The 19858-nt window shown below is 41.0% G+C and overlaps 1 protein-coding gene and 1 long non-coding RNA gene across 2 annotated transcripts in view; both read right to left on the bottom strand.

Moving 5' to 3' along the window:
* The window catches only part of LOC109173146 (17.8 kDa class I heat shock protein-like), a 73858-nt gene that overhangs the window by 46519 nt on the left and 7481 nt on the right, over positions 1-19858 (bottom strand). The window lies entirely within an intron of this gene.
* Positions 116-17914, bottom strand: LOC109173159. Its single transcript, XR_002052863.1, has 3 exons — positions 17903-17914; positions 523-526; positions 116-250 (listed from the first exon to the last, which is right to left on the bottom strand). It is a non-coding gene; the product is annotated as an uncharacterized LOC109173159 (long non-coding RNA).

Below are 19858 nucleotides of genomic sequence, written 5' to 3'. Positions count from 1 at the left end.
CAGCAAAACTCCATCTAATGCTTGGCCTGCAGTTGAGGTTCTTTCCCATGAAGTTGTTGGCCTCAATGTCTCAACTGCAGATGCAATGCGGTCTTTGAATGTATCCACCTACAAATAGAGTGTCTGAGATGGAGATACAGATGTGGGATTGAACTCTATACAACCAGCAATCAATGAAACAAATGAATATTATCCTCTCATAACCTGCAAGAAGCTGATAGTAGAAATGGACAATAGCTTCCTTATTCATCTTCCACATCGATTTTAGTTCGATAAAAACATCGCTACTAATGCTGCTGCGGCAATGGCCTTCCAGACAAAGCCACCTACAACGATCGAGCTAGCTGCTGATTTCGATCATAAGAACAACAGACATTGCATGAAACAACATTCTTTTCATGGTGGAAAAAAAAAATCTCACCTTTGTTACTTTAATCAGATAAGCTTGGTCAGTTCACGTTCAACTTTTGGCTCCTTGGATATATCTTCAACCTGGCAACAATTTCAAGTGAAAGTTTAAACTTATCTTAAATATTCTGGAGCATTTATCTTGACAGGACTAAACAAGGCATAACTGCAACTGACAAGTGAAGAAGTCATGTTTTAACATGAATCAATTCCCAACAAGGGCAAACATCTTAACAAAGTTTTGTGAGAATATCTTCAAGCTAATTAACTAAGAATCAACATCGCTCATCATTAGGAAATTAAGGGTCCCAACCAACTCATCACTTGGGAAGATAAGGATCCCAACCAAGCAAATCGGGAAGGAGTCAAAAAAATTAAAAAACTGTAAAACTATACTATTGCCAAATATGTGCTATGCCAACTAAACTAACTCATTTCTTGTTAATACTTAATAGTTTTTTTATACTAATATTAAAACATGTACTATATATACATACAAAGATTATATATGGGGTGGGGGTGGAGTGAGAGGGGCAGCTGCCCCCTGCCTCCCTTTGGCTCCGTCGCTGCTATTAACCATCAATATAGGCTTTGTAACGGTTACTGTTACAACACTTTAATGACACCACTTAATGGCCATTTAAGGCCCCTCATAACTTGCACCGTTATTGCATTTCCTAATGGAAAATGTTACATTTTCCCACTTGATGCAAGTACAAATTGTCAAACTCAAAGAAACAAAAAAATATGCACTATAGTGATATGTCCTCTTAATACGAGTAGTATCTACTATAGTCACAATGTAACTTGTTCTCTAAGTGCGTTATGTGGTAACAAAAAGAGTTAAATCCACTTTTGGTCCTACATTTATTGCGCATTGGACAGATTTGCCCGCTTTTATTAATTTTGCCACATTTTATCCAGACTTATAAAAATTGGACACTTGTAAACCACCGTTACTTTTGACGTTAAGCAGCCGTGAAATAGAAGGACAATTTTGTCCTTTCATGTGATTCTTTTCATCAGTTGTACATTGGCGGTCGGGTCATGCCGTCTCCTTTTTGGTTGGAGGCAGAAATCAGAGTGGAGGAAGGCGTCGAACACGGCCGACGATCCGTCGGAGCACATAACGGCGGAGCAGTCCACCGCCCTGCAGTCATCCTCGTCGATGTAGTAGTCCATTAGCATGCCTCGGAAGTCGTTCTTGATTTTGTAGCGCTTGGCGCCGACGAAGGTGAAGAGGCTGTCGCGTTTCTGGGAGCAGACGTAGGCCTGCCATTGCTGGCGGAGTTCTTGTCCGACCGCGGCAAATTTTCAGCTCTCTTCATCAGCAGAGCTGAGAGCTGAGAGCTGATCCTCCCTCCCAAAAGAGTATACACTAGAAGAAGGGGATAATGGATTCGGGTTCAAGGGATGGCGGGTCAGGGTTTCCGATAACAGACGACTTCGAATCCCTGATTTTCACTATCGACGCGAAGTTGATTTAGCGAGTTTGGCGGAAGGAGAAGGGTGCTCCCGAAATTCTTCAATTTGAGGCTGCTCTTGTCCAGAGATTCTGAGAACAGATCTAGTTGATGGTACATCACTGTCTTTCTCATTACTTTTTAACTTATTTTTTCTATATGCATTTAGTTTTTAATTTAGTTTAAGTTTTTTGTTCGATCTCTGTTCTATATTTTGCATACTGAAGATCTGTCTGTTTGGGTTTCTGTTTGATTTTTTTTGGTCGAATTGCAATGTTTAATCTATTTTGAAAGATTAGATAGTACAGTGAACGAAGATTTCCCCTTTTTTAAGTCTGCGAAAATATGTAGCGTACTCAGATTTTGAAAGTTTTAATTTTCTACTAAAAGAGCTTAGGATTAGTATTTTGATTATAGTGGATCTGTAGACACTGAAAATTTGAACCCGATAAATGGACCGACTAAAGTGTTATTGGGCCAATGTTGAGATTGACGATTGGGCCAATTTAATTAATCGGGTCATAGAAATTAATTTAATTTGATTAGCCCAATTAGATTTGATTTGGGCCATTGAACTAATTAATTAATTGGTTCGAGCCCATTTGATATTTGAATTTGAATTATAGTTATAATTTAAATATAATATCAATTTTATTATATTTGAATTAAGTAATTATAATTTAATTTGAATTTGAATTTGAATTTAATTATACAATAATGAACCTGGACTTGATCTTGAACAAGGTTCATTTTCCTAATTAATTAATTAATTAATTAATTAATTAAAATGGGGAGTTTGTTGAGGAATGTTGGTTAGGCTTCAGCTATAAATAGAGCCTTCATTCTCATTCCAAAACACACTAAAAGGCTTGAAGAACTCAAAGGCTTAGAGCTTGAGGGCATTTAACAACTTGAAGACTTAAGGAGTTGAGGGCATTTGAAGAACGCTTGAAGGCGTGGAGGCATCTTTTGAATATTTTGCAGGTACTTTGGAGCTCCACAGAATTGATTGTCTCGAAGATCTTGAGGCCTTTTGAATGCATTTGAGGATCTTCAGGCGGCTTGAGTCCATTGCATGTGTTTTTGAGATTTTGCAGGATTGATTACTTCTAGATTCTTAACGCTCGTTGTTGGAAGTCACGCCAATTAAATTCCGGAAGCTACGCCAATTAAATCCCGGAGGCTACGCTATTTGAATCCCGGAGGCACTTCAATAGATAACGTCAGTGAAGAATCAGAGGACTAGACAGAGATTTTGTACCTGCATTGAATTATACACACGCTGTACACGGAATTTTGTGAATATATACAAAGTTTGCTTTTTTGTGTTTACAGATTTTGGCACGCCCAGTGGGACCACTCTGCCTCTCATCTCTTCACTGTTGATTCGCGGGCTCTATACGGAAGGAATCCAAAAATGGCATCGAGAAATCCCTCCTCCAAGATGACCTACGCTCAAGCTACCCGCTCCAAGGCATCATCCGTGACCAGTTCCGGTGACAGCCAAAACGTGGAAGGAGCAATGACTCGGAGCCGAGTGAGGAACCTGGGCGTGCAGCTGCACGGGGCCCAGGACATCGCTCGCCATATCGTTCGAAGGATTGACAGAAGCTCCACCATGCCACGCAGAGCTATACGTAACAAAGGGTCATCCACTACAATGGAGGTTGTTGCCAACAACAATCCTACAAGTGAAGGAGCTCCCAGCAACAAGAGCCCGGTGAGCCCTACTTCCCCGAATAATACTCCAAGCAGTGGAAGCTCATCACAGTCATCACTTCCGCAGAGAACCTCACCGGAATGGAATCATATATACACGATCATGCCCGCCATGACAACGAACGCGGCCTCGGTGAAGGAACAACTAGCCAACATCGCCAAAGCTCTTGAGGGGATAACTGCGTTCATGCATAACCAAGAAACGAGAATCAATGAGCTCAGTGAAAAGGTTGAAAGCGGGCGAAACGGCGAAACAAGTCGAGCTTCTGGGAAGCAGCCTCAAACTCAAGAAGATGAGATTGATGTCGAGTCACCGCGTCATCAAAGTAGGCCAAGAATAGAAGAGACGATCTCTCGTCCACCACCGGCCGAGAAAAGTATTCCAATTTATGAGGGCATGATACATGTCGAGCAGTTGAACGACTACATCATGGGAGCAATTAAAGGGAAGCTCGAGGGAACACAATCTTCATATACTTACACTAAGCCATACACACAGAGAATTGAAGAAATGAAAATGCCGCTGGGCTATCAACCTCCCAAGTTCCAGCAGTTTGATGGAAAAGGCAACCCGAGGCAGCACATCGCCCACTTCGTTGAAACCTGTAATGATGCAGGAACATACGGAGATCTCCTCGTCAAGCAGTTCGTCCGCTCTCTGAAGGGCACTGCCTTTGATTGGTACACTGACCTGGAGCATGGTTGCATTGATAGTTGGAATGATATGGAGCGCGAGTTTTTGACCCGCTTCTACAGCACCAGGAGGACTGTCAGCTTCTTGGAACTCACCACTACCCACCAATGGAAGGGTGAGCGGGCAGGCGCTTACATCGAAAGATGGAGGGAGTTATGTCTTAACTGTAAAGAGAGGATATCACAAAGCTCCGCAATTGAAATGTGCATCCAAGGGATGCACTTCGAGCTCTCTTATATCTTGCAGGGAATCAAGCCTAGAACATTTGAAGAACTATCCAGTCGTGCTCACGACATGGAGTTGAGTATTGAAGCCAATGGAGGGCTCGGCATGTCAAGTATCCCTAGCTCATCTAAGGCACCTGTAAAACAAGAATTCAAGAAAGGGGGCAAGCCCTTCCCGAAGCAAGAAAAGAAGGAGGCCATGAACGTGAGAGCATCGCCAATGCGGGTTTTCGCTAAAGTGACTGAAAATCCAAGGCCGAGGTCATTTTCCCGCCCATCTCGGGGTACTAGAATCATTGAAGAGATGCAGCAAAAACAATATCCATTCCTGGATTCTGATGTTTCACCCATGTTTGATGAGTTGTTTAAACTCAAGTTAATTGAATTACCGGAGATGAAGCGTCCCGAAGAAGCTTCTAAGGTGGACGACCCCAACTATTGCAAGTATCATCGTCTCCTCGGACATCCAATTGAAAAATGTTTTGTCTTTAAAGATAAGGTGATGGGGCTTGCTCGTGATGGAAAGATTGAGCTGGCTGATGCAACTGCCAGCACCAACCAAATTTCATACGGAAGGTTCGCTCCGTTGGTTGCAGAGAGTGATGAAGAAGATGGGGGCAAGCAATACAAACGCCCGCTTCCATTCATTGTGAAACATGCTACTAGGCAACCGCCAGAGTCACCACAGGCTAATCCGGTATGCGAGAAGGATTGGGTAGTTGTTACCCGCAAAAAGCAAAGGAACGATGCTGGACACGTTAGATCTTTGAAGAGAATAACAAAGCGATGGGTTGAGAGAAACCCAGCAAGGGACCCCGCCTATGACACAAAGACGAAAGGACGTCCCGGCGAGCCTCGACCACCAGTTGCCTTGGCTCAATACATGCCGAAGGCGCTTCCTCCGCATGGTACAAATATTCCTAGAACCCGCTTGAATATTAAAGGGAGACATGTTGAAGAGGGGGAATGTTCATTCCCCGTGAATGAAGGAGGTGACGAGGTTCAAGTCCACAAAGCCGCGTCTTATACCGCCGAGATAACTTTTAAAGATGAGGATCTATTGCTTGGTGGTACACCACATAATCGTCCGTTGTTCGTTGAAGGGTATGCCCGCGAGCAAAAGATTAAAAGGATTTTGATTGATCAAGGGTCGGCGGTGAACATTCTGTCACTCCGAGCTATGAAAGAACTTGGCATCTCCACCGATGAGCTCTCTCAAAGCCGCTTAATGATTCAAGGGTTTAATCAAGGCGGACAAAGAGCACTCGGTACCATCAGACTCGACCTCAGGATCGGGACACTAAACTCGAGTACACTATGTTATGTGATAGATGCAAGGACGTCTTACAACTTGCTGCTGGGCCGGCCTTGGATGCATGAGAATGGAGTAGTTCCTTCGTCCTGGCACCAATGCCTCATGTTTGAAAAAGGCGGGGTGATAGAAAAGGTAGTCGCTGATGAAACTCCCTTCATCGAAGCAGAATCATACTTTGCGGATGCAAAGTTTTACTTGAAGAAACAAGTTGTTGAGGAGGCTGAGCAAAGCAATGTTGACACGCCTCTTGATACAAAGTGGAAAGGCAAGCAGGTTGTAAACCAAGCTCATTGCGACAAGGAACTTGTGTTCCCACTTGCGAGGATTGAAACATTAAAAGCAGGTCCAGTTAAACCGCTTAAAGATGAAGTTCAAGTTGAGACAAGTCAAACAGTACCCGCTAAGCGCACTGGCGGCTTTGACCCTAATGCTTATAAACTTCTCTTCAAAGCTGGATATAATCCCAAAGAGCCAGAGAAGCTGGGGAAACTCATCCCAGAAGCTGGTGGGAAGGGCAAGTCAAATCAGCAGGAACCGCATGAACGGAAAGGGTTGGGTTATGTTCCCCCTAAACCAGTGCGAATATTCATAAACAGAGCCACAAGTAATTGCATCACTTCTACAGATGAGGAAGAAAGTGACAAGAAGCAGTCTGTTTTTGATAGAATCGGAGATGTAGAATCACGACAATCAGTCTTCCGTAGACTTGGGCCGAATCCCAAACCGACTAAGAGAAAATCAGTACATGACAGAATCGGGCCTATTCAGAGTTCAAAAGAGCAGACCAACCCTCCTACTGAAATAGAACCCTCAAAAAGGCTCAGGAGTGCCGTCCCGTCTCGCATGAGAAGAGAAGTTAATATCCATGTCTCGTGTGGTGAAGTGTTAAAAATCCAGCCAAGAACCATTGTACACACTCGAGTGCAAGGAAGGAATCAAGAAAACATTGATTCAAGTTGTGAGGCAACACCAAGTCAAGATGAGATGGCATCGTCATTTCATATAACATTATACGACGAGACTCCAGTCGAGGGTGAAGACGCAGAGGATGCGCCTCAAGAGTTAGAAGAAGGGGTACAAGCCGCAGTGGATGAACTAAAAGAGGTGGATCTAGGAACCCCTGAATGTCCTCGACCCATCTTCATTAGTTCACTCCTTTCCAACGAAGATGAAGAAATATATGTCACACTTTTGAAAGAATATATTGATGTATTTGCATGGACATACAAAGAGATGCCAGGGTTGGACCCAAAGGTAGCCGTGCACCGCTTGGCAGTGAAAAAGGGGTGTCGCCCTATTAAGCAAGCTCAACGGCGCTTTCGCCCCGAGCTCATCCCCTCAATCGAAGCAGAAGTCAACAAGCTTATAGAGGCTGGTTTCATTCGCGAAGTTAAATACCCAACTTGGATATCCAGCATTGTGCCTGTGCGCAAGAAGAATGGCCAGATCCGCGTGTGTGTAGACTTCCGAGATCTTAACGTTGCATGCCCAAAAGATGATTTCCCGCTCCCTATCACAGAGTTAATGATAGATGCCGTAACTGGACACGAGATCATGTCATTCATGGACGGCTCATCCGGTTACAATCAAATCCGCATGGCGCCAGAAGATGAGGAGTTTACAGCATTTCGTACACCAAAAGGTATCTACTGCTACAAAGTGATGCCCTTTGGTCTGAAAAATGCTGGTGCTACATACCAAAGGGCCATGCAGACTATATTTGACGACATGCTGCATAAAATGGTGGAATGTTACGTAGATGACTTGGTTGTGAAGTCGAAACTTCGCACAGATCACATGATGCATCTAAGACAAGTCTTTGACCGCTTACGGAAGTTTCAGCTCAAAATGAACCCCCTGAAGTGTGCTTTCGGGGTTGCTGCCGGAAAATTCCTTGGGTTTACCGTCCGACATAGGGGCATTGAGATTGAACAAGCAAAGATTGACGCTATAATGAAGATGCCTGAGCCACGGAACCTTCATGAGCTTAAAAGCTTGCAAGGGAAGTTGGCTTATATAAGAAGATTCATATCAAACCTAGCAGGAAGATGTCAGCCCTTTAGCCGATTAATGAAGAAGGGTGTCCCGTTTGTATGGGATGAGGCCTGTAAGAACGCATTCCAAAGCATCAAGTCCTATTTAATGAAGCCGCCCGTGCTGACGGCTCCAATTCCAGGACGCTCGTTGATCCTTTACATCTCCGCCCAAGAAAGCTCTGTGGGTGCTTTACTTGCACAAGAAAATGATAATGGGAAAGAAAATGCCCTCTATTATTTAAGTAGAATGATGACGCCAAATGAGCTCAAATATCTGCCAATTGAGAAGTTGTGTCTGGCCCTTGTATTCGCCATCAGGAAGCTCAAGCATTATTTTGAAGCGCATACAATTCGGCTAGTTTCCAAAGCAAACCCAGTGAAGTATGTCATGTCAAAGGTTGTTCTTTCCGATCGACTTGCTAGGTGGTACTTATTATTTCAACAGTTTGAGATCACTTATGTGCCACAGAAGTCCATCAAGGGGCAAGCCTTAGCAGATTTCCTAGCTGATCATCCAATTCCTGCCGAATGGGAGCTGTCCAGTGACCTACCTGATGAGGATGTGCTTGTGGTTGAAGTTTTACCTCCATGGAAGATGTACTTTGATGGAGCGGCACACAAAGAGGGGGCAGGCGCTGGAGTTGTCTTTGTTGCGCCGGAAGGGGAAGTGCTTCCTTATTCATTTACCTTGACGGAACGCTGTGTAAACACAAAAAAGCAAACTTTGTATATATTCACAAAATTCCGTGTACAGCGTGTGTATAATTCAATGCAGGTACAAAATCTCTGTCTAGTCCTCTGATTCTTCACTGACGTTATCTATTGAAGTGCCTCCGGGATTCAAATAGCGTAGCCTCCGGGATTTAATTGGCGTAGCTTCCGGAATTTAATTGGCGTGACTTCCAACAACGAGCGTTAAGAATCTAGAAGTAATCAATCCTGCAAAATCTCAAAAACACATGCAATGGACTCAAGCCGCCTGAAGATCCTCAAATGCATTCAAAAGGCCTCAAGATCTTCGAGACAATCAATTCTGTGGAGCTCCAAAGTACCTGCAAAATATTCAAAAGATGCCTCCACGCCTTCAAGCGTTCTTCAAATGCCCTCAACTCCTTAAGTCTTCAAGTTGTTAAATGCCCTCAAGCTCTAAGCCTTTGAGTTCTTCAAGCCTTTTAGTGTGTTTTGGAATGAGAATGAAGGCTCTATTTATAGCTGAAGCCTAACCAACATTCCTCAACAAACTCCCCATTTTAATTAATTAATTAATTAATTAATTAATTAGGAAAATGAACCTTGTTCAAGATCAAGTCCAGGTTCATTATTGTATAATTAAATTCAAATTCAAATTCAAATTAAATTATAATTACTTAATTCAAATATAATAAAATTGATATTATATTTAAATTATAACTATAATTCAAATTCAAATATCAAATGGGCTCGAACCAATTAATTAATTAGTTCAATGGCCCAAATCAAATCTAATTGGGCTAATCAAATTAAATTAATTTCTATGACCCGATTAATTAAATTGGCCCAATCGTCAATCTCAACATTGGCCCAATAACACTTTAGTCGGTCCATTTATCGGGTTCAAATTTTCAGTGTCTACAAATTGCCCCCTCGAGACTTGCCGGGACATGTCGCTTAATGTGCTTGGAGTGAGAAAGTCTCGAAACTTAACAAAACGATCCTTTAACTTCATCGTGGTGCATCTATCTCCATGGGCCCGAATGATGTCTGGATATTTTGCAAACCCAAACCAAAAGATTAAATAGTCACAAAATGAGCCCAAGTCATTTTAATAACATCTGCCTGGATTTTTATGAGCCCAAATGATAATATAGTAAAATAAATCCTGGCTGCGTAACAAGTTCTATTTGCCTGAGAGTAGGATTAGGTCGCTCAAATTCAAAGTGATGATAAATCTTCAATGAAATAACCGTCCAGTTTATCCCCTACGAGATTCTAGCAACAACACTGTTGAGCTTCAATTCAATTCTAACTATAACACCTCTTGACAATGCACTATAAATAGGAGTATAATCCATCAGCTTCACATCCAACGAAGCAGAAAACTGAGGAAGAAAAGCATAGGACAGAGCCCTGACTTTCCTTTGCGAGGTAAATTATCCTTACCATCATCCCCATCTTCCCTATATGCATTCTTTTATTTACAGGGAAGAAGTAATACAACCGCAACATTAAGTCTAAAAAAGGTGCAGCAATGGAAGACAGAAGACTGACGAACCCACTTGATCAATTTTCGTCTGCCATCATCAACCTCAGACTTTTGCTGATCACACGCACGGAACAACATGCGACGTGAAAGTTGCCAAGACATAGAATGATCACCGGGAACTGCCGGAGCTGCCCGGTGGAATTTTTGTTTTTGTGTTTGTTTCTTCTTCTTTTTTTTTGAAGTCGCCGGAGTTGATGAAGACCGCTGGACTGGCTTTTCCTCTTTGTTTCTTTTACTGTCATAGGAGGCTCGTTGCTCGCTGGCTTTGTCTTGTTCATCTTGAGGTGGAGGGAAGTTTTTAGCGATGGAGGTGTCTATGGACTGAACTTGTAGTGGATCCATCTGCAAATGATTCTTCAGGAAGTGAATATCTTGTGGTGGATCCATCTACAAATGATTCTTCAGGAAGTGAATCTTCTTCATAGACGATATTTATTCTTCAGGAAATGATTCTTCTTCATAGACGATATTTATACCGCCGCCGCCGGACGATACTCAGCCCCCGCCCCGTCCAGAAGTCGCCGAAGGCCGTGCTGCCTTCGCTGGAGTTCCTCGCGGAAAACGTCTTTAAATCACCATCAAGCTATGCTCTTGGAGCTCACCACCGGAGTTAGCTTATCACCGGAGCCCTTTTTTTTCTTCCATGCCACCGGGACCTGACGCTGCGAGACCAGAAACCATGGACGTTGATCTCTGCCACTGCCGGAATCCGACCGTTGCCGCTGCCGGAGGTTTCTCGGAACAAGTCGCCGGTCACCTCTGTTTTTCCACCGTGGACTTTGCCGGACGTTTTTCTTTCACTGTTAATACCCAGGAACCATACACTGCTGCCCGCCGGAGTTGCCGCGTACTTGGAGAGAAGAAACGATAGAGGACTACAAGATGAAACATGGTGAACACGCTTTTGTATTTGTGAGCTGGAAGGAGCTTTAATCTGATGGTAACTTGATGGTGACAACACACCCTCTGGCGCAACCTGCAACACAGCCACCTAACCGTTTTTTGTTTTCGTTTTCTTCTTCTTTTCTTTCTTTTATCCTTCTTTCTGTTTACGCTTTTTTTTATTGTTTTTCTTTTCATTTTGTCTTTTTTTGTTTTGTTTCTTTACTTTGTCTTTCGTTGTTTTTTTTTTCTCTTTTTTTTTTTTTTTTTTTTTTGCTAATATTTTAATAGTAACATTATAATACAATAATATAATAATAGTAGTAACATTACTAATAATAATGATAGTACTAATAATAATAATAACGATAATAATTATATAATATTGTGTATTTATATGTATAGAATGTATTAACCTATGTAGTCCATATGTAGTATAAGTATACAATCATTATTGCATAGACCATGGTCCATAAAATTGTGTGGACCATAGTCCAAAAATTTGCTATACATATATAATTTGTCAATTTAATTTTGTGTTATGTATATGCTATATATCTGTGCATAATATCACAGTTATTTTTTGTTTTTTTTTTTTTTTGCAGCGACTTTTCGACTTTGACACATTCAAGATGGCGTACTTTCAAGATCAACGACGTAACGGGCAAGAGGTCATGGTGATATCGAGCAAAAATAGCGATCATCAAGTCACACTGACGGTTAACCCACCCGTTGCAATACGTGACCCGCCGAAGCTCACGGTGTCGTATCACGAGAGCAACTGGACCCCCGAGTATGAATGCCCACCATCCAAGGTGTGGACCTTGCTACCCAGGATGCAGCATCAACCTTCCAGAGACACCCTTCCTACACTGGGGCATCGTATACTTAATGCTGAGGTCTCGTGGGCCAGGACATAGACTTCGAGGGCGAATTCACTTTTCTGAAAGGATATTGGGAGTGGGTTGAAGAAACACTTCACTTCTCCCACGACATCTTAAAGGATGCGAAGATATATGATGCCGTGTTTGCATCTTTGTTTACGTATGACAACAACATCAACATTGTCAAAGCCTTCTGCGAAGCATGGTGCCCGCGCACTAATACCCTGATCACCTCGTCTGGCGAGGTGAGCATATCGCCTCGGGATTTGTACGTTCTTGGGGGACTATCACTGTCCGGCGGTATTTATGACGAACACATCCCGAGTGCCCTGGACCTAAAAAGGGGCCAAAACAGGTGTTGCGCGAGCTTATTCGAGGCCTTTTATCTCTTAAACCAGCAAGAAAGTGACACCTCCTACGTTCAAGCATCGCGATGGATTGACTTCTGGTGCAGAAAACCGCGAACGCATCAAGCTCCTCAACCTCCATCTCAAAAGGACAGGAAATCCCGGCCAAAGAATACCCACAACCCAAGCGGAAAACTTAACAAATCCATCAGGTGGTTAGATGTGAGCAGGACGCCCTTTATCGAACTAGGCATCTCCCGGCATTTTGAAAAGGAAGCTTACTTAGCCGCGTTCTTATCTTGTTGGCTTTGCGTGTTTGTCCTTCCAGGTACACCAACAAGAACCATTCGCCCAGAGACTTTCAAGATAGCATGCATGATGGCTAGAGGGGAGAAGATATGTCTTGCTGATGATTTGGGTGTGATAGGACCAACCACATCGAGCCCCCACGCATCAAATGGCCATGATGCTATCGTTGGATGCAGCGGTTCAGGAGGTTGATGGATAAAGTTCGCATGGAATTGACATGCCTGACATCTACGCGCATAGTCTATGCAATCCTTCACCATCGTAGGCCAGTAGTAACCCATCCTTTTGATGTGAAAATGTAACTTAGGACCGGATTGATGAGCACCGCACACTCCAGAGTGAGCCTCCTCCATCGCTTGTAAAGCTTCCTCCTCACCTAAACATCGAAGAAATACACCATCAAACGAGCGCCGATATAACGCATCCTTGAAATATATGAAGCGAGGAGCCCGACGTCTTACATCTACCCTCCTACGAGGGTCTTGAGGTAACTTCCCATCAGCAAGGTAGTCAATCAATGATTGCCTCCAATCCTCTTTATCTACCTCATAGACAGAGGTAGTCGGGAGGTCAACAATGTCGTCAAGAGAGTCATCGTCTTCGAAGATTGGAGGGACCACCCATTTTTGGCACACGCGTAACCGAGCCTCATCTATAGGATGTGATACAGTTGAAGCTAAAGCAGCTAGGGCATCGGCTTGCTTATTCTGTTTCCTCGGGATGTGTTCAATTGTAGCATCTCCCAGCCAATGTAGGAGCATTTTTGCGTAACTGTTGTATGGAATCAACTCTGGTTTCTTTACTTCATAAACCCCAAGTACTTGGTTGACAATCAGCTTGGAGTCCCCATATATATTAACCCTTAGCTGCTTCATATCAGCTGCAATTTCAAGTCCCAAAATGAGTGCTTGATACTCGGCAACATTGTTCGAGCAGCGTGTAGACACTTAAATTTTGATAAATATTGATTATTTATCAATATTAGTATATTTGAATATATTTGAAATATTTTGGATAATATTGATATTATCTAATTTGTTAATTAGATAATATCAAAAGAGTTTGAGCTTATCAAAACTCTCTATCCTACAACTATAAATAGTGCATTTCATTTCTATGTAATGACACAAATCCTAGGAAGAATCATGTAAACATCTAGAAATATATATATTATTTAGAGATCACAATGAAAATGTGATCCTGAAAGTAAAAGCCCCTCCTCCTCTATATGTTGATGCATGTTGATCCAAACCTTTATTGAAGATCAAGCCATTTGAACCCGGAGGCCCTTCAAGAAGAACAAGCTATATATACAAGCCCTTCTTTGAGATATCTTTCAAGGCTCCTTGGCACGAGTTGAAACGGCCTTATATCTTTAAGTTGTAGTGTCGAGACTTTCTTGCACTACATACTTTCAAGTTTTATATGCTCTCAAGTGGTGTACAAGCAAGTCTCGAGGGGGCATTTGTAGACACTTAAATTTTGATAAATATTGATTATTTATCAATATTAGTATATTTGAATATATTTGAAATATTTTGGATAATATTGATATTATCTAATTTGTTAATTAGATAATATCAAAAGAGTTTGAGCTTATCAAAACTCTCTATCCTACAACTATAAATAGTGCATTTCATTTCTATGTAATGACACAAATCCTAGGAAGAATCATGTAAACATCTAGAAATATATATATTATTTAGAGATCACAATGAAAATGTGATCCTGAAAGTAAAAGCCCCTCCTCCTCTATATGTTGATGCATGTTGATCCAAACCTTTATTGAAGATCAAGCCATTTGAACCCGGAGGCCCTTCAAGAAGAACAAGCTATATATACAAGCCCTTCTTTGAAGATCAAGCCACTTGAAACCCGGAGGCCCTTCAATGGTGGAGTGTTCAAGGCATCCAATTGAAGAATCAGAGGACATCCCAGAGACTTGTACTCACACCTCATTGATACTTAATATGTAACCGGAACTTTGAATTACTAAATATATATTCAATTTTCTTTGTTTACAGGATCATTATTCAAAGCAGAGGTAGGACTAGTATTTTGATTATAGTGGGTCATTATTCAAATCAGAGGTAGTATGAGTTGAAGGCTGAGAGCCTGAGATTATTGTGGTATACAAATGGAATGCTGATGAAAAAATTGACATGAAAAGACAGAATTGTCTTTCTACTTCACGACTGCTTAATCCCAAAAGTAATGGTTGATTAAAAGTGTCCAACTTTTATAAAGTTTGGACAAAATATGGCAAAATTAATAAAAGCTCACAAAATGTGTCTCATGCGCAATAAATGTAGGACCAAAAGTGGATTTAACTCTAACAAAAAAAAAAAAAAAAAAAAAAAAAAAAAAAAACCTTAATGAATAAACATTATGTTTATTCCAAGTTCAAAAGATGTATATTTTCTCAACAATAAAATATGTGCACAATACAATAATGAGAAAATGTTTGAATGCTTTAAGAATTTCATAAAATAACTGAATATATACAAGTTCTACAAAGTGAGCGCAAGTCTTTTCCAATAAAATTCTTAAACTTGAATGGTGGCATGCCTTTAGTTAAGAGATCAGCAATCATCAACTCAGTGCTTATGTGCTCAATGACCATTTTCTTATCTTTAACACACTCCCTGATGGCCAAGTACTGTCGATATGCTTACTTTGACTCTCACTCTTATTATTCTTAGCCAGGAAGACTGCAGGTGAGTTGTCACAATAAACTTTTAATGGCTTAGAAATAGAGTCCATAACTCTAAGCCCGAAAATTAAATTCTTAAGGAATACACCTTAAGATGTAGCTCAAAACATGAAACGTACTCGGCTTCTATGGTAGAAGTGGTGACAAGAGTTTGTTTAACTCTTCTCCATGAAACAGCTCCACCGGCCATGATAAAAATGTACTCCGAAGTTCATTTCCGAGAATCAATGCAACTAGTAAAAGCCGTGGAAGCACTCGGATCTCGTCACCTTCCTTGTACCCCGTCAGACGTATGGCGCAATCTGCCTAGATTTCCTTCTTGATGACGAAGTCAAGGCCGTAAGTGAATTTCAACAGCGACCAGAGCATACTAGTACAGAAATAGTCATTCGCGTCCAAAGTTAAGACTAATACGCGTCCAAAGTTGCTTGGACGCGTATGTGGGAGACACTGATGTATGAACAATCCGCGTCCAAAGTTCACCAACTTTGGACGCGTATTTTTTATTTTTTTTTTTAAAAACAACTACACGCGTCCAAAGTTCAAGAACTTTGGACGCGTAGAGTTTTATTTTATTTTGAGTTAATTACCAAAATGGTCCCTTGACTATAGTGAAATTACCAATTTGGTCCTCGACTATTTTTTTGACCAATTAAGTCCTCAACTTTAAAAATCTTAACCAATTTGGTCCTCCGTTAGTTTTGCCGTTAGACTTCCTTTAACTTAGGACCAAATTGATAATTTTTTTATAGTCAAGGGACCATTTCAGTGATTAACTTTAGGTGTGGGCAATTCTTTTTAATTTTTTCGAACTAAACCGTACCGACCATTAAAGTAATTAACCGTACCGAACGATTCGGTTAAAAACTGATTGGAAATACCATTTGATTTTAATAATAATAATAATAATAAAGAAAATACGGTTCGGTTGAACGGTAACGGACGCATCAAGGGACTTGGATTTACTTCTTTATTATTATTATTATTATTATTATTATTATTATTAGTTCGGTTGAACGGTAACGGACGCATCAAGGGACTTGGATTTACTTCTTTATTATTATTATTATTATTATTATTATTATTATTATTATTATTATTATTATTATTATATTTTAAATAAAATCAAACGGTATTTCCTTTCGGTTTTTAACCGAATCGTTCGGTACGGTTAATTACTTCAATGTTCAGTATGGTTCAGTTCGGAAAAACAGAACCGAATTGCCACCCATAAAGGTAATTATTGAAATGGTCCCTTGACTATAGCAAAATTACGAATTTGGTCTCAAGTTAATGGAAGTCTAACGGAAAAACTAACGGAGGACCAAATTGGTTAAGATTTTTAAAGTTGAGGGACTTAATTGGTCAAAAAAAATAGTCGAGAATCAAATTGCCAATTTTGCTATAGTCAAGGGACCATTTTGATAATTAACTCTTTTATTGTTTTAAAAATACAATACGCGGCCAAAGTTCCTTAACTTTTGACGTGTATTGTAATTTTTTTTATTTCATTAAATTTCCACTTTTTTTCCTGTACAAAAAACATTAATACATTCAAATCTTGTACATGCAACCACTACCTGTCACTCTAAACTTCAATGCATTCACAACATACATTACTATCATCATTTTACCACATATCAACACTTTAAAGTTCTCAAGAAATAAATATAATTAACACTTCAAAGTTCTCAACAATATCAAGCTAGCTAAGTACCAACACATAAATATAATTAGAGTTAATACCATATGAGGTCCTCAGAGTATAGTGGTTTTGCCACGTTTAGTCCTGAACTTTCAAATTGACCATTTGTGGTCCTTCGACTTTCAAATTTAACCATTCGTGGTCCAAGTTAACCACCCATGGTCCTTAAACTATTAAATTTTAACCAACCATGGTCCTTTCAAGAGGACCATAGCTGGTTAAATTTCGAAACTTGAAGGACCATGGGTGGTTAACTTGGACCGCGAATGGTTAAATTTGAAAGTTGAAGGACCACAGATGGTCAATTTGAAAGTTTAGGACTAAATGTGGCAAAACCACTATACTCGGAGGACCTCATATGGTATTAACTCATATAATTAACACTTCAAAGTTCTCAACAATATAAGTTAATACCCAAAATAATCCACGACTATATTGATTTTTCTCAATTTCGTCCTAAATGACTTTGATGACCGAATATAATCCCAGACTTTTGTATTTTTACTTACTATCGTCCTCCGTTTGTTAATCCGTTAAGTTGGTGTTAAATATAATGTTAATTCTGTAAGAGTAAATACCCAAAATGGTCCCTCGACTATAGCTAAATTCATAAATTGGTCCTCAACTTTCAATTTCAACCAATTAAGTCCTTAACTTTGCAATTTTGACACGATTTAATCGTCCATCTATTTGACCGTTTGTTGACCGTGATCGACGATCTTCAGAAGAACCTTCAGCTTTCGTCGGAGCATGTGGAGGCCTCCAGGATGACGTTGCACCAGTTCGGAAACACGTCGTCTTATTCGCTCTAGTACAAACTCAACTACATTGAATCCAAAGGGAGGATGAAGAAAGGCGACCGGATTTGGTAGATCGCTTTCGACAGTGGATTCGAATGTAACAGTGCGGTCTGGAAATGCAACCGGAACCTTAAAAAACCGACGATGGACCATGAAATTACATATATATTATCAAAAATCACAGTCAACAAATAGTCAAATAGACAAAGGACCAAATTGTGTTAAAATTACAAAGTTAAGGACTTAATTGGTTGAAATTAAAAGTCGAGGACCAAATTGTGAATTTAGCTATAGTCGAGGAACCATTTTGAGTATTTACTCATTTGTAATTTCAATTCTGTTTCCATCTCTCTTCCGTTTCTCGGTAAACACTCCGACGTTTCCGTACTCCCTCTCTCCATCTTATACGAGACCGCAGAAGCCCATAGATTTTTTGACCTCTCTCCATCAGTACCTGCTCTGATGTTGTGAGTTGAGTCTACTATGTCAGCTGAGCTTGTTCATGTAAACGAGAGAGAACGAGATGGAACGAAAGAGAAGAAAAAAGCTCTGGATTATTTCTCACACTGGAAGCATGGACAGTAACACCGTATATATACAGAGCTGGGCAGTTATAACTGCCTGAAGATGAGAAAAGACAAAAAGAACCCCTTGGCTATTTTACATCATCTAATACCCCCCATAAACTGGAGCATGTAGATCCTCAGTGCCCAGTTTAGATTTAAAGATCTGAAATGCAGTAGAAGGCAAGGCCTTAGTGAGACCATCTGCAACCTGTGAGGAAGATGGAACAGGCAGTAACTTAATGAGACCTTGATTGAGTTTTTCACGTACAACATGGCAATCTATATCAATGTGCTTTGTACGCTCGTGGAACACGTGATTCTCGGCGATAGTGATGGCGGATTTGCTATCACAAAACGTGGCTGCTGGCTTGCTCAATTTAATCTGCAAATCATTGAGAAGGGATGTAATCCACTGTACCTCACATACAGTGGCAGCAAGAGCACGATACTCTGCTTCTGATGAGGAACGGGAGACAGTCACCTACTTCTTGGATCGCCACGAAATTAGAGCTGAGCCTAGAAAAATGCAAAATCCCGTGATGGATCTACGTGTTTCCGGACAAGAAGCCCAATCCGAGTCTGCAAAGACATTTAGCTGCATGTTATTATTTTTCGGATACAACAGGCCTTGTCCAGGAGCTCCCTTAATGTAACGAAGAACATGGTGAGCAGCGATCATGTGTTCTGAAGTTGGGGAGTCGACGAACTGGCTCAATTGTTGCGTAGCATACGCAATATCAGGCCTTGTAGCCGTTAAATATAACAAACGACCAACTAGTCTTCTGTAAGGGGCAGCATCAGTGAGAAGAGAACCACCTTCTTTGGTTAATCTCTGTCCAGAAGCCATGGGGGTGGCAGCCGGCTTGCAGTTGAGAAAGCCAGCTTCCTCTAAAATATCGAGAGCATATTTCCGTTGACATATGTTCAATCCATTCTCCGACATACGAGCCTCAATCCCCAAAAAATACCCCAAGTTCCCCAGATCCTTGATTCTGAACTCACTGTCAAGGAAGGACTTGAGATCCTGAATGAGTTGTAAACTGGAACTTGTGACAAGAATGTCATCCACATATATAAGGATGGCTATAAAAGATGCCTCACAGCCCTTAGTAAACAGAGAAGGATCAAATTTTGATTGTTGAAAACCTTTATGAATCAGTGCGGCACTCAATTTAGCATTCCATTGCCGACTAGCCTGTTTGAGGCCATAGAGGGATCTTAGGAGTTTGCATACTTGACCAGGATGTTGCCCTTGAAATCCGGGAGGAAGCACCATGTAAACCTCCTCGTCCAAGTCCCCATGGAGGAAAGCGTTATTGATGTCCAATTGGTGGATGTGCCATGCTTGAGAAGATGCCACGGCTAGGAAGGTGCGAATGGTGGTGATTCGTGCTACTGGCGAAAAAGTCTCGATATAATCAATTCCCAACTGCTGAGTGTAGCCCTTGGCTACCAATCTAGCCTTATAACGTTCCACCGAACCATCCGCTTTAAGCTTTACCTTATATACCCATTTACACCCTATTGGTGTCTTTCCGGGTGGTAAATCAA

This window comes from Ipomoea nil, unplaced genomic scaffold (assembly GCF_001879475.1).
Source record: "Ipomoea nil cultivar Tokyo-kokei standard unplaced genomic scaffold, Asagao_1.1 scaffold0146, whole genome shotgun sequence".
Lineage (NCBI taxonomy): Eukaryota > Viridiplantae > Streptophyta > Magnoliopsida > Solanales > Convolvulaceae > Ipomoea > Ipomoea nil.
Note: the sequence above shows the minus strand (reverse complement) of the source record. Positions and strands in the feature narration are given on the sequence as shown.